The sequence below is a fragment of the Leptonotus elevatus genome, chromosome 13, assembly GCF_054856555.1.
Source record: "Leptonotus elevatus isolate MCC_2025b chromosome 13, RoL_Lele_1.0, whole genome shotgun sequence".
NCBI classification, from domain to species: Eukaryota; Metazoa; Chordata; class Actinopteri; order Syngnathiformes; family Syngnathidae; genus Leptonotus; species Leptonotus elevatus.
In genome coordinates this window covers 21412235-21425481 of record NC_141251.1, presented here as the reverse complement: position 1 = coordinate 21425481, position 13247 = coordinate 21412235, and the positions used below count along the sequence as shown (strand labels likewise).

The 13247-nt window shown below is 40.3% G+C and overlaps 1 protein-coding gene across 1 annotated transcript in view; it reads right to left on the bottom strand.

Annotated features, from left to right (window-relative positions):
* The window catches only part of meis1b (Meis homeobox 1 b), a 91297-nt gene that overhangs the window by 34983 nt on the left and 43067 nt on the right, over positions 1-13247 (bottom strand). The window lies entirely within an intron of this gene.

The window sequence follows — 13247 nt, the reverse complement described above, 5'->3', positions numbered from 1 at the left end:
CTGCTTCACAGTATTGGGAAGTAACAAAGTACAAACACTTGGTTGCTGCACTAAAGCAGATTCTTCTGTAATTTACTTCAGTATTTAGGCTTGTTACTCTTTCAAACTCTGCATAAGATAACACGCCGCAAGAAAAAAAAATACATTAATAGAGAGTGGTCAAGTAAATCAGAGATTGACATTAGAGGTACATTGATTAACGGATGAATCAACAAGTAATCAAATATCAAATGAAATGATAATTACTTTTGATAATCAATTAACAATTTAGAGACCTTGTTTAATATGAAATTGTCCAAATCCTTGGAATTTCATCTTCTCAACAGAAAATGTGCTCTGATTTCACGAGTCCTCCATGAAAGCAAATTGATGATCTTTTTTCAAAACATGACATTTGCAAACATCTGCGTTTACTTTAGAAAACAGTTAACATGTTGATTTTCTGACTGACCGAAACAGAAACTGAATCATTATCACTTTATGTTTGTGCATTTTCTGCACTTTCAATTTGAAATAAGGTCCTATTTTTGAATAAAGGGAAGAATATTAATTATATATTTTTTATTAAGTTGCCATCATAATTGACATCTTGGGAACTTATGAAGTGGAATATGTTCCTGGTAGCATTGATGACGATGTCTCAACAGATTAGAAGTAGTAAGATTTCAAGTTATCAGCATGGCGTTGTGCATATAATTGCCTTTTTTACAAAACAAAAATGTTGTAATGTGTTATTTAATAAGGAAAATAGCACTCTATAACACTGTAAGCTGAGAACACAACATAATAATTAAATAGACTAAAAAATTCAAATCAAATCAAAGTGGCTCCTTCTGGCTTGGGTGACTTGGTCACCAATGGGCAATATACAGCCATGCATACACAACTGCAGTAATATATCCATTCTGTTATAAGACTGCCACATAGACGATTGTGTTTCCCATGATGTGTTAGCAGTAAGCTAACAGACAATAATGGCAAAACTACATGCTTGTTTTAAACACACAAATGACAATTCTCTGTTTTATGTTTAGTTTGACAGTAAAACTCAACTGGGATTGACAATAATCATCTTGAAATTCTACACTGACAGTCAAGTCATGACAAGGCTCCATATTGGTCTGCGCTAAAAACGAGGGTGTGCTTCGTTAGCTGTGGCCATTCCAGCACAGGAGGGGAGGCATCGTCGGAGGTGGGCCGAATGTTTCGCCACACGTGCCGCCCCTTTATGGCGCGCCGGTGGGCTGCTCGTTGGACTGCGCCTGATGAGCCGGGGCTAATTCAAGGGGTGATTATGTAGTTTGCTGGACCACTAAACCTCTTTAAGCCTGTAATTACTGCCTATTTGAGCGAGGGGAGGCACTCCAAAAGGCATCGGTGAACGGCAGCCACAGCTGGAGGTGCACCGCCGCTACTTCAGGGGGCCGGGCCAACATGAAAGTGGGGGGCTAGTAGGTGGGGATGTGCCACTATGGAGGGTAACAGCGGGTTGCGCCGTAGAACAGCAGCCGTCGCTGAGCTTTACAAAAAATGACGATTGTTTTGTGGCGTCTGCCAAACAGGAATTATGTGTCATTACCTTTGCCATGCATGTGAGCACATCAGAGTTTTTCCTGGCTTAAATGGAGGCCATCCTTTTCGATCATTAGCTCAGGTAAGTATGCCACACCCCCTCCCACTGACTGGCTCAAATAAAGTATGTATGTATTGTTCTTTATAACACGCCAGCTGCCTTTAAAAATACTTGAATATTTTAAGATATCTCAGAAAATCCCTCTAAATAAGGTGTACTGTACTGTAAAGAACACATCTTAATATGAAATCAGATGTGACTAGTTATAAAAGAAATCCATGAAATCAACCAATATATTGGCAGTAGAAAAGAAAATGTGTCAACTCTTTGAGCTAAAAATTCCACAATTGCAGTTTAAAAAAAAAATAGCCCAACTAGTGTCATGCTGATAACAGTTTTCATGACGTCAGAGCTTTAAAATGGTAGCTTTGAGTTTTCAAATAACTCACTTTTGTCATATTTGCTAAGCTGTCAGTATAAACCTCACACTAGTACCTTAGTAAAATGATATGATAAATAAAAATAAATAAAAATAAAAATCCCCAAATCAGATTTTTAAGAACCTGTTGCTCCGGAGACAAAATCTTCTGGAATATCCCTTGTTTGCTAACAACTTGGCATACTTGCAAACAGAGGCAGAGCAAGGGAAAAAGCAAAAAACATTTCTGCTTGACATTTAAGTTCATTAACTATTTTTGGTTTAGAATTGATTGAAAAATCAAACTACAAACCCATGACATTTTGTATTTTAGTAACAAACAACTCATGCTAAGAATGTAGCAGCCATCGCTAACGCCGACATGATTATAATGCTAATGTTTTAACTTTTAAAATCTGTATCTTGTCTGGATTTGGTGCTGGACTGTTTGACCTTGGCAGAAGTAAGAAAGAGGGTTTGGGACATTGACTAGCTCCTTTGAATTTGTCTTCACTTCTTTATCCAATGCTGCTTTGTTGGAGCTTTCCTGAGTTTGTGACTTATTTTGCGTCGTTCATTCCACCCCACTATGAAAGAAATTTGACTGCCGCCGAAAGCCGATCGCCCGGAGGAAGCAATTTGGGCACACTCTAATAATCTTGGCGATATTATTAAGTTATTAGCATAATTACCCTTTTGCCCCTGACGTTTTAATTAGAAAGTCAGCTTTGGGGAGGGCTGGTAAACGCTGAAAAGTAGGTGAGGTAATTTCACAATTGCTCCCTGATGCATCTGAAGATGACGCTCAGGGACGTCTCGTTTCAAGTACATCTACACGCAGTAGAGATCTTCTCACCTGCCCATGCCCTCTTCCATCCATCTGCTCTATATTTAGCTTTTTGCTAGCTTTCTCACGCTACAGCACCCCCTTCCCTTCCCCCTCTTTTATTTTCCTTCCATTTACCTCCTCCTCCTCTTGTTTAGTTGCCTATAAGTGCCCGAGCTCTGCCTTCTTTCTCCTCCTCCTGCTCATCTTCTCCATCAGTGCACCACTATGACAAATCAATGAGCTAATCCGTCGTAACAAACAAGTGAGCAGCACTTGCTTCGCCTCCTGATTGCAGGACGGAGGTGAAGTGTGCAAAATATTTACAATAAGAGGCAGGAAATAAGACAACTCAATTTTGTTGGGGGGGAAAGAAAAACAGAAAATATCATCATGGGAGAAAGTAAAGAAAATGTCATGCTTTTTTTTTCTCGTGCTCCGAATTCTACCATCATGACGTGCTGCTCATTTGTATTCACCACCTGCTTAACTGGATATAGGAATTCTCTCACAACACTCAACACACACATTAGCACCCACGCACCCACACACACTAACCATCTATTATACCGGCTTGAGAGGTAGTATCACAGGAGCAGGGTAGACGGTGAACTAGTGTTTAACAGATCTGCCTCATTGTTCTAAGGATCTGAGTTCAAATCTAGGCTTGGGTCCTGTGTGGGTTGACATGTTATCCATGTGCTTGTGTAGGTTTGCTCTAGGGTTTTGTTCCACCCCCCCCCCCCCCCCGCATTTTTTTTTTTTTTTTACTTTTAGTGAAGACTCTAAATTGGTCCATAGGTGTGAATGTGCATGTGATTAGTTGTCTCTCCTCTGTGTGGCTTGATTGTTACAAGATTACACTACACATGTGTGAATTAAAAAAACAAGAAACAAAAAAAATACCATAATACTCAATCACATGAGATTGAGTAAATGGGTGATGATTCACAATCTTGCAACGCAAGCCCATTGATAAATGAGCATGCCAATTATTAGCGTGTCAAAATGCCTCATCAATCATAAACAAACACACAAAGAAATAACACAAGTGACAGGGACACACACTCGCACACACACGTAGTATATGTGGGGCAGTGGCAATATAAGTACGAGGTGTCGAGCTGCTGACTCCAGCTAGAAAAGAGATCCAACAATCCCGCGGATCACCAAAACAGCCTTAATGGATAGCGGCTAACAGCTAGCGCTAATGTGATTTCACACTAAAGCAGAGTTAATATATCGCTGGCTGAACACAACCAAGCTGCTACACACAGTACACACACACTAAGGCTATGCTAAACTTTCTTCAAAGCCGCTGAACTTCATTTAAGGAGTTTTAATGTAAAACTGCTGATTTGATAAATAAAAGTAACTGAAGCTTAGTAGGGAAAATTTTGAAATTTGGTGAGTAACTGGATAAAGCAGATCAAGCCACGTTCTTCCAATGTTGCAATAGCTTAACGCTCACACATTAACTCACAAATTCATCTAGTTGTTTTTTTGCTATTTCTGATTTACCCAAAGATACCACAAAATGGTGCAAACGCAAACTTTAGCCTGGGTTAAGGTTAGTGGAAATTATGGAAAGCCGTTTGAAATGATATCCATTTTTTTTGATTGATGGTGTCATAATTTCTCATCTGAACGAAGCATAAATCTTAATGACAAATTTGTAGGAGGCGCTAAATCAAATTAGGATTGTCGAGCTTTGGCAGAGGCCTCTGAAAAATGCTAGATATTTTGATAGACGCGAGCTAACTTGCTAATTTGCGACCGTATTTTCCAGACTTGGACTTTGCACTCACTCTCCAATAAATACCACAACCATGGTGGGGAACTCCGCATCCCACCCATATGCTGATGTCACAGTTGAGGGGATGTGCGCGTGTGTGCGTATGTGCGTGTGTATGTGCGGTAAGCGTACTACCTAGAACGATTTGTCATTCTAGAGTTATTAGTCTTTTTTTTCACCAGCACACACATGCACACACACACACTTATACATACAGGCATGTATATAACACACAGTTGATAATGAAAGAGCATGTGTGTATGAAACCATCAATCACGTCGCTGATAAGTACACACATACCCACAAAACATATTATGATGCAAGTAAGTAAACACATTAATTGTTAAGTATATGTCAATATGCTGGCCATGTTGCTATGCTACTGTTAGCCACAACAAATGTAAACAAACCTCTGGAAATGAAGGTCAACCAGAGAAAGTAATACAGTATTAATGCAGTATGAAAGTATTTAAATTTTTAATACCTCTCAACATCGTAATTCTATTTGTTGCTTCTTAATGCCATTTAAGGCCTTCATTTTAGCAAAATCCCTTTAATGAGCTTTTTAACGACCCGTGAAAACCCTGCTGTGATTTTTTCGTTTTAAGCGGGAGAGGTCACACAGTGCCTCATAGCAAGGATCCGTTCTGACCTCCCACTCGGGTTACCAAAAATGCTTCCTTGCCCCTGTTTAAAAAAAAAAAGATCCATCCATCATTCTGTCCATCAATCAGAGAACAGATGGCCTTTCATGTAATCTGTGTGGGGACTGCCGGCTACCTCTCTGCCCTGGTTGTACTACAACCCCTCACCCCAGTACCTCAACACCACCACCAAGACCTCATGAAACACACTGAATCACCCCCAGTTGCATACACAATCCCAGTTGCATACACACTCCCATGGGTCACTATTTGGCAAAAATGGCTCATCGTGCTATTGTGTTTTGGATACACAAACACAAGTGAGCGTTTGTGCATATGTGTGTCTATGTGAGGGTCAGTCAACAAAAAAGATGCCCCCCTTGCCTGCCTTTGGTCTCTAGGGCCTGTCAAGAGGGATAATTGATGATGTTTTCATTACAAGGTGTGGGCCAATGTGGGGGTTGGGGGCCACAGAAAGTGTGCACATATGTGCGTGTGTGTGTGCGTGTGTGTGAGGTTGACTCAGCTGCCTTCCTTGCTTGACACCAAATGGCGTGATAACTTATAATTGTGCTGTAAACTAATTTAGATTCCCCCCCACAAAGTTTTTGTAAACGACAATGACATGGTTCAAAAAGTTTTGCTAAAAAAAAAATCGTTTTTATTTTGTTTAGAAGATAATTAAAAATGTTATAACAAATTTGTATTTCTTAGAGAAAAACGTTACAGAAGCTACAAATAAATATGAAAGAAAATATAATATAATATATATATATATATATATATAATATAATATAAAATATTTGTAAAAAAATTCCTGCGCAATTAACTTCAATTAATCAATAAAATCTCAAAATCGCCTAACCCAACATCAAATTATCTCTTCTCATGCGGCTCCACGCGGTAGCACTGACACCACAACACACACCGAGTGACAAACAAACATGTAGTGTAACACACAATCGGCCCAAAGGCATTTCCACCACCTCAAATGAAGCATCTCAGGGCGAGCAAAGAACACCGACTTGTTCTCCAGCGTCACGCCAGGCCGCTGGCACATGTGCGCCGCTGTCTGTCGTCTCTTTGAAAAGCGTCAAAGCGCTGGCGCCGCTGATTCTGACGGCCACTTAAACTGGATTAAGATCGTAATCTCGTGAGGAGGCAACACAACTGCGCAGCACGCGGCAAGATGGACATTGTGTCTTTGTCTCTCTTTGATGGGAGCTAAAGACGGTCAGCTGATGTTGTGGAGTCACCCCCCCTCCCCACCCCCCACCCCGCCACCGCCCCTTGACAAGACAACAAAAATCATGGGGTAAGCAGCACTGGGACACGTGGCCTATCAACCGCCAACAGGAAGACTTTCCAAGTCTTGGGATGATGAATGGCCTTTTTGGAGGCCTAAATTTGCCCGAAAACTTGCCAGTTTTATGAAGTGAGGATAACCTGGTGACATTTTTTTAATTTTCCCAGATACAACCACCAAAACCTAACTCAGTAGTGCCCTGTAGATATTGAGAACATTGCTTGTTTTTATACCTATAGGCAGCTCTCTTTTTGTGTTGGTTAAGATGGTATCTCACTGAGCAGCAGACACTTTCTAAAGTAGCACATTTTGGGTTTTCGTTGCAAGGTTGCAAAGTTCGCAGACAGTCTTTGCTTGTCACGAACATTTCAAAACAGTTCAAAATGTCTTTGCAACAAGAAAACCTTTGGAAACCTTTGCAATTCTTTACGAATCCTGACAAAATCCCCAAATTCTGACATTTACAGATACCAACTTTACAACATACACCCTACATAGTTACTTCATTTACAGTATATAGAGTTCGCTGGTGTCATTTTGGCTACTTCGCTAAAACTCGCCAATTTTTGCAGTTGGGTGTATATACTGTTGTATTTTAAGGTTCAAGAGTCAATCAAGTGGTGGAAACTGGAAACTTGAACCAGTTTCACCAATCAATATAAAATTGGGTGGATGTCTTTCATAACATTACGGCTCAAAGAGTCAATGACCCATGCCTGAAATTGAACAAGCAGTCAGCCATTTAATTGGCAGACGTTCTTGTGGAGAATATGAGAGAATGTATTCATTTTCAAACGGTGGTGGGCTTGTCAATTATGCAAGTATGTGTATTGTGGTGAAAATGCGTTTACAGTATATATTTATATTAAGGGTGTAGCAAAAAACAAAAAATACGATTGGAAGCGCAAATTCAGTTTTGATTTTACGAACCAAATCTAATCGTTGCATCCTTGAATTGTATCGCACGCTACCTATCGAAATATGTATGCAATTGTCTTTTATGAGAGAGGTACACCAGGTAGAAACCGTTTTGACGTTGCCGATGATTTATTGTTTCTTTGAATTTAATTAACTTGGAGAGTTTTGACTTTGGAAAGCTTTTACATGCTGCAAGAAATAAACATGACAAAAGACACTGACGCAAACCAAATTTTTACATTTTCAAATCGTTACATTCTTGAATCGTATCGTACCCCGTGTATCGAGAACAGTATTGAATCGTCTTTTGTGGAGTGATGCGCACCCACCATATGACCAGCAATGAAGCTGTTAATGCAAAGTTGCCAACTACACTTTTACAAGATGTAAGATTGATTGAGCTGGTTCAGTGCAATTAAGACACGTGGCATTTTTAAGACCATTGAATGGCAAATTTAAAGGATTAAGTGTCATTTTTAAGACTATTAAATGGCAAATTTAAAGGATTAAGTGTCATTTTTAAGAATAATAAAAGCCATTATTTGGGGAAAATTCCATTTAAGATATTTTTTATTCTTTGTGTTTGACCAAAAATTCATTAAATATTTTTTGGGTGAATGGTAAATCAAATATATAAAGCCAAATAAAATGTGGAATGATTTGTTAACTGATCTATTCATTCATTCAATTGTGACCATTTAGATTTATTAACACACCAATTTCCATGCAGAGCTAATGATGTTAAATAGTGAACTAATTTACTATACTGTAGGTTTCTAGTGAGTTTTCTTTTTTTTTGGGGGGGGTTATTTTCCCATTTTTCTTCCAGTTATCTCGCTGTTTTATGTCAAACATTTGGGACTTCCCAGCATTGTGGAATGCAGCATTCCAAATTTCTTAGTAAGATGAAGAATTAAGATTGAGGAGGAACGACAACAGGGTCGACTGATGAAGAGAACTTTTGTCCACGCGGTCAGCCCTTGTAATGAAGAACAAAAAAAGTACAGAGCGGCGCTTTTTAGAGGGCGCACTGATGTTCTTGCCCCAGGTGACCACGGTGATGACATGTTCAGGCTCCAGCAATAAACAGCCTCAGACTGATGCCGTCTGAGGTCGACTTTGGCCTCTTCTGGCGCCTGCAGGAACGCTTGGCATATCTGCAACGATCGGGGACAGATTACGGACAAGCAACAGCGCAATCCCGATTATCTCGAGAATTACACGCCACAGTTAGGGCTCGCACGACTACGGATGCTTAATTCTTGTTAAGCGGCACATTTCCTTGAAAGTGCTGCTCGCAAAAAAAGAAGCATTACAAATAGATTCATGAGGCCTAAATGTGCAAGCTTTGTGCATTTTAAAAATAAGAATCACAATTTAACCTTGAATATACAGTCCATTGAGAAACGTATCATTATCCTTTGAAATACACTGATCAATACAACTTGAATATCTATATTGTCACAGCCCAATTGTACAGTACATTTATTAGATTGACTTGAGAAACTACATTTAAAATAAAACATATGGATTTTTTTAGGCAGATGCCGCTTCCTATTTTTGGCAGAATAAAATTCAATTTAACGATTAATTGTCCGATAATTGTTTTTAAATATATATAATGAATAAAAAAAGGAACCCCCGACTGTAATGACAAGTTCACTCTGTATTATTTATTTAATTGTTACTAACATAACTATAATGAATTTTTCAAAAATAATTTATAGTTTAATACATTTTGTAGAAACTTATTTTGGACGTACGCCGCCATTGTTATTTACGTTGCAACGCATTCAGTGCGTAATGATGTAGAATGGCGGCTGGCTCTCTGCCAAGCAATGTGAAACGCCTATATAGAAAGCAAGGTAAACCTTGTAGCGTTCCTAAAGAAACAACATGCTATCGGGAGAGTCACCCTCAACCGCGCCGTGCTCTTGTATTTCACCAGACGCATTCAAGTGTTTTGATCGTCCCTTTAGGAACGCTACGGAAGCTTACTTTGCTTTCTTTATAGGCGTTTCACATTGCTCGACACTGAATGCGTTGTGACGTAAATAACAATGGCGGCCTACGTCCAAATAAAGTTTCTGCAAAATGTATTAAACTGGAAATTATTTTTGAAAAATGAATCTCATAGTTATGTTAGTAACAACCAAATAAATGATATAGAGCAAACTTGTCATTACAGTTGGGGTTCCTTTTAACACAACAAAAAATATATGAATTATAGAATTAATATTGCTATCGCTATCATTGCCAGTTTATGAATGAATTACGTCACTTTTCACACCTGTTTCTATTCAAAACCTCACTTTGTGTGTGTGTGAGAGTGTGTGTGCGTGTGGTTTGAGCTGGTAAGGGGTGGTACATGTGCGTACGAAAGCGGTTAAATTAGCCTCTAATTGTATTAACGGTGGATTATGCCTTCCAGTTGGATTTTTTCTTATACACTCTGTTCGTGCGTTTTATACATTTTAAAAGGGAGAAAAGGTGGCGGCGATGGTGGAAAGGGAAGGGGGGAAGGAGGGTGTGCATCGCGGGGTTGGCTTCGTTTACGAGCTGCGATCGCGGCTGCCTCTCGTTACACCGCCCGTGTGTACAAATAGGCAGGGAGCTCAGCCAGCAACGGGAGTGTTAGCGATAATGTGTGCTAGATCGCGTCCCAGTCTGCCAGCTAACACCACCGCCCCTCCCTGTTCGAGGCAGGCAGCCATGAACGTGAATAACTGTTATGGAGGGGGGAAGAGGAGGGGCATTAGTGCAAGGGTGTGGGGGAGGGGGGGGGTGGCTGTTGAGGCGTGCTTGTGAATTCCATCTAATTACTCCATCACATAATTTCACAAATTGCCTTTTCAGAGGGGAGAGGGGAGCGGCGCGTCGGGGGATCGGAGGTCTGAGCTTTCATTTACTACTTATTTCTTGTTAAATTAAACAAGAAAATACCATTTGGATAAAAGCAAAGGGGGTTAGGGGCAGCAGGGTGTCCATTCCAAATGCATGATGGGAAGCTTTGAAGAGGCGGTACCAGGTTTCCTCCTCAGAGGCCAGCGCTGCAGCTCTGAAACTTATGCCAAGGCTTCACAGGCATTGAGTAACTTGTCACCATGTTTCCGCCAATAGGTCCACTTAAATTCACCTTGTATAATTTCAAATGGTGAACACTAATCCCCTTGCAGTTTTTGCCATTTCTAATGGAAACAGTCACAAAATATCCTGATTGTACCACACATTTTTCAGCACTTTGTTTGCTTGGATAGGGTGGCGCTAAATATATTGCTGTCCACTGGTCTCTTCCATGTCGCATAGTGCAATGGAAAGTTCAAGAAAATTCAGTATCAGCCTTAAACGGTGTCACTATTATCACATTTATTTTGGATTAATTGTGTTAAGAAAACATCTGATTCAAACTCCAACTTTCATACATTTTGATTTTAAATGACCACACAGTGTGATAGGCCTATTTTGCCTAAGCCCACTTTAGTCAGTGTACGTACAATTCACTTGCATGTTGTGTGGCTAAAAGCAATGCTGTCCACTGATTGGTCGATTGGATTAGTTACTTTTTCTGGCAGCATCCAGCCTATCAAGAAAACGTCAGCCTGATTTACCGAACTACACTATTTCATGGAAACGTCAGTTTTGGCACCTTTCACAAGTTAGAAGCAATATAGGGTCAGGTACCACACTGTCTGTCATATTATTTGCAGTTTCTATTGTAAAGAGTCTGAAAGAATATCGCACCCATGCAATATGTACCTATACAATAACCATTATGAATTAAACTACAGTAATTTCTGGACTACAAGGCGAACCTGACTATAAGCTGCACTAGCTAAATTTGGGGAATAAAGTGTAAGCCACAGGTGTTTTTAATGTTACCGCACCGGGTTCCCGCTACTTTCTTTTCCATAATGAGGGCGCAAATTGTCTCGCTCTTGTTCTGTCTCTCTTACTGTATTTGGGCTCACTTAATTTGGTTTGCTCTGCCTGACGCTCTTGCGCTTTCTTTATAGTGCGCCCCCTTGTGATCTGATGGATCAGCCACACCTTTGTATTAGCCGGGTCGAATGCAAGTGAATGCTTGTAGTCCAGAAATTACTACATATTGCTTGGATGGAAACATGGCTTTTAGCTTAATACTTTCACACTGAACGTCTAAATTATTGATTACATCTGATGACCACTGATCTTAGAAATGAATAAAAAAATGTATTAAAATTGTGCTTACGACAAACTCCAAAAGCTTAACTAAGATGCGCAAACAGCTGGATGCTGGATGAATGCCCCCTTCCACCTCCTCCTACATATTCTGGCAGCTTCATCCCGCCACCCACTTTCCCTTCCACTCAGGCACAACGGCGACTCCCCTGAGGGCCCGAACGTAAACGGGGGGCTCGCTGCACCAGTCTAGTTTTGCTGTATCAACATCTTCTCCTGCATGTGCGCTCAATTATTAAATACACTTGAAAGATAATGGGGGGTTTGTTTGTGTGCATGTGTCCAATTGGTGTAACACAAAAAGCAGCAGCTCAAACAGTGAGGCAGCTCGTAAGTGTGGCATTAGCTAGCCTGCAGTATTGGCGTAACATTTTGGGTTGGATGAGTTCAAGTGTAAAGATGAACTCCGTCAAGCCCTCACTGAGCGAGGAAGTGCCCTGGAGTGATCTTGTGGTCTGCTGCCGTTGCCGCTATCAGCACACTGAGTGAAATCACAAGCTGCTTCTCACCATTCGCCGTCTCGTTGAAAGAATTAAATATTTGTTTTTAATAATCGCGCCGTCAAAGCGTCTCCACAAGCCGCTAACAGGACGCCGCTTGGTTCGGAGCGGATGACAACACAAGTGTGCGTTTATGAGAGAGAGGTGCAGCGTGATAGTAGAAGAAGAAGAAAAATGAGAGGCGCTGTGATCCGGCGAGCATTGTGTTGTTTGGCGTGCTAATAACCAAAGTGGCAGCGGTGGCGTAGAGATGTTTTCACACGAAATGTGACGCTGAGAGCAACTGAGGATGAAAATACATGACTGGCGACTGCCATTTGACAGTAATGACTGCTTTTAAAATATTACTGGCCTGAATTCAAGAAAAATGCCAGCTTCAAATCAAAGTAGCAATCATCCTACAGGAGTTAAGCCAAAGAAAGGAGCAGTATGTGTCAACAGTCAAATATTCTCTCAAGATGGAAGCATTCTATATAGCTGGACAAAACAGAAAGTCACAAAAATGGCAGTACCACATGCCGACTGAGTGAAAGGAATCATTTTAAAGGTCCCATGCCACACTTTTAAACAATTTTTTTTTTTATTGAGTGTTCTATGTATGGTGAAAAGACAAACCAAGACTCAGAAAGTGTAGCAATACTGAGTGAGTGAATTCTCAATGGGAATGTGTACTGTACGTATATATTCGGGGGGAAAAAAGAGAAATCCAAGTCCCAAACACAGAAGCTAACACATGCCGACCAAGTGAATAGAATGATTTTAATGTCCCAGTGTTTCTCTTAAAAATCAAGTCTCAGAAAGACACATAACGACTAAGTGAATGAAATTATTTTAAAAGCTGACTATTCTGGAGAAAAACAACAACCCACGTTTCAGGAAGGGGAGTAATACATTGTACACGTCGTATGAGTGACTGGATGTATTGCTTAAATCCCAAACTTCCGAAAATCCCAGAGTTTCATGCTGTATTTGGAGAAACCCAAGTCCAGATAGAAGAATAATACATGCCTACTAAGTCAAAGGAATGACTGAAAAAACCCAAGCAGGAA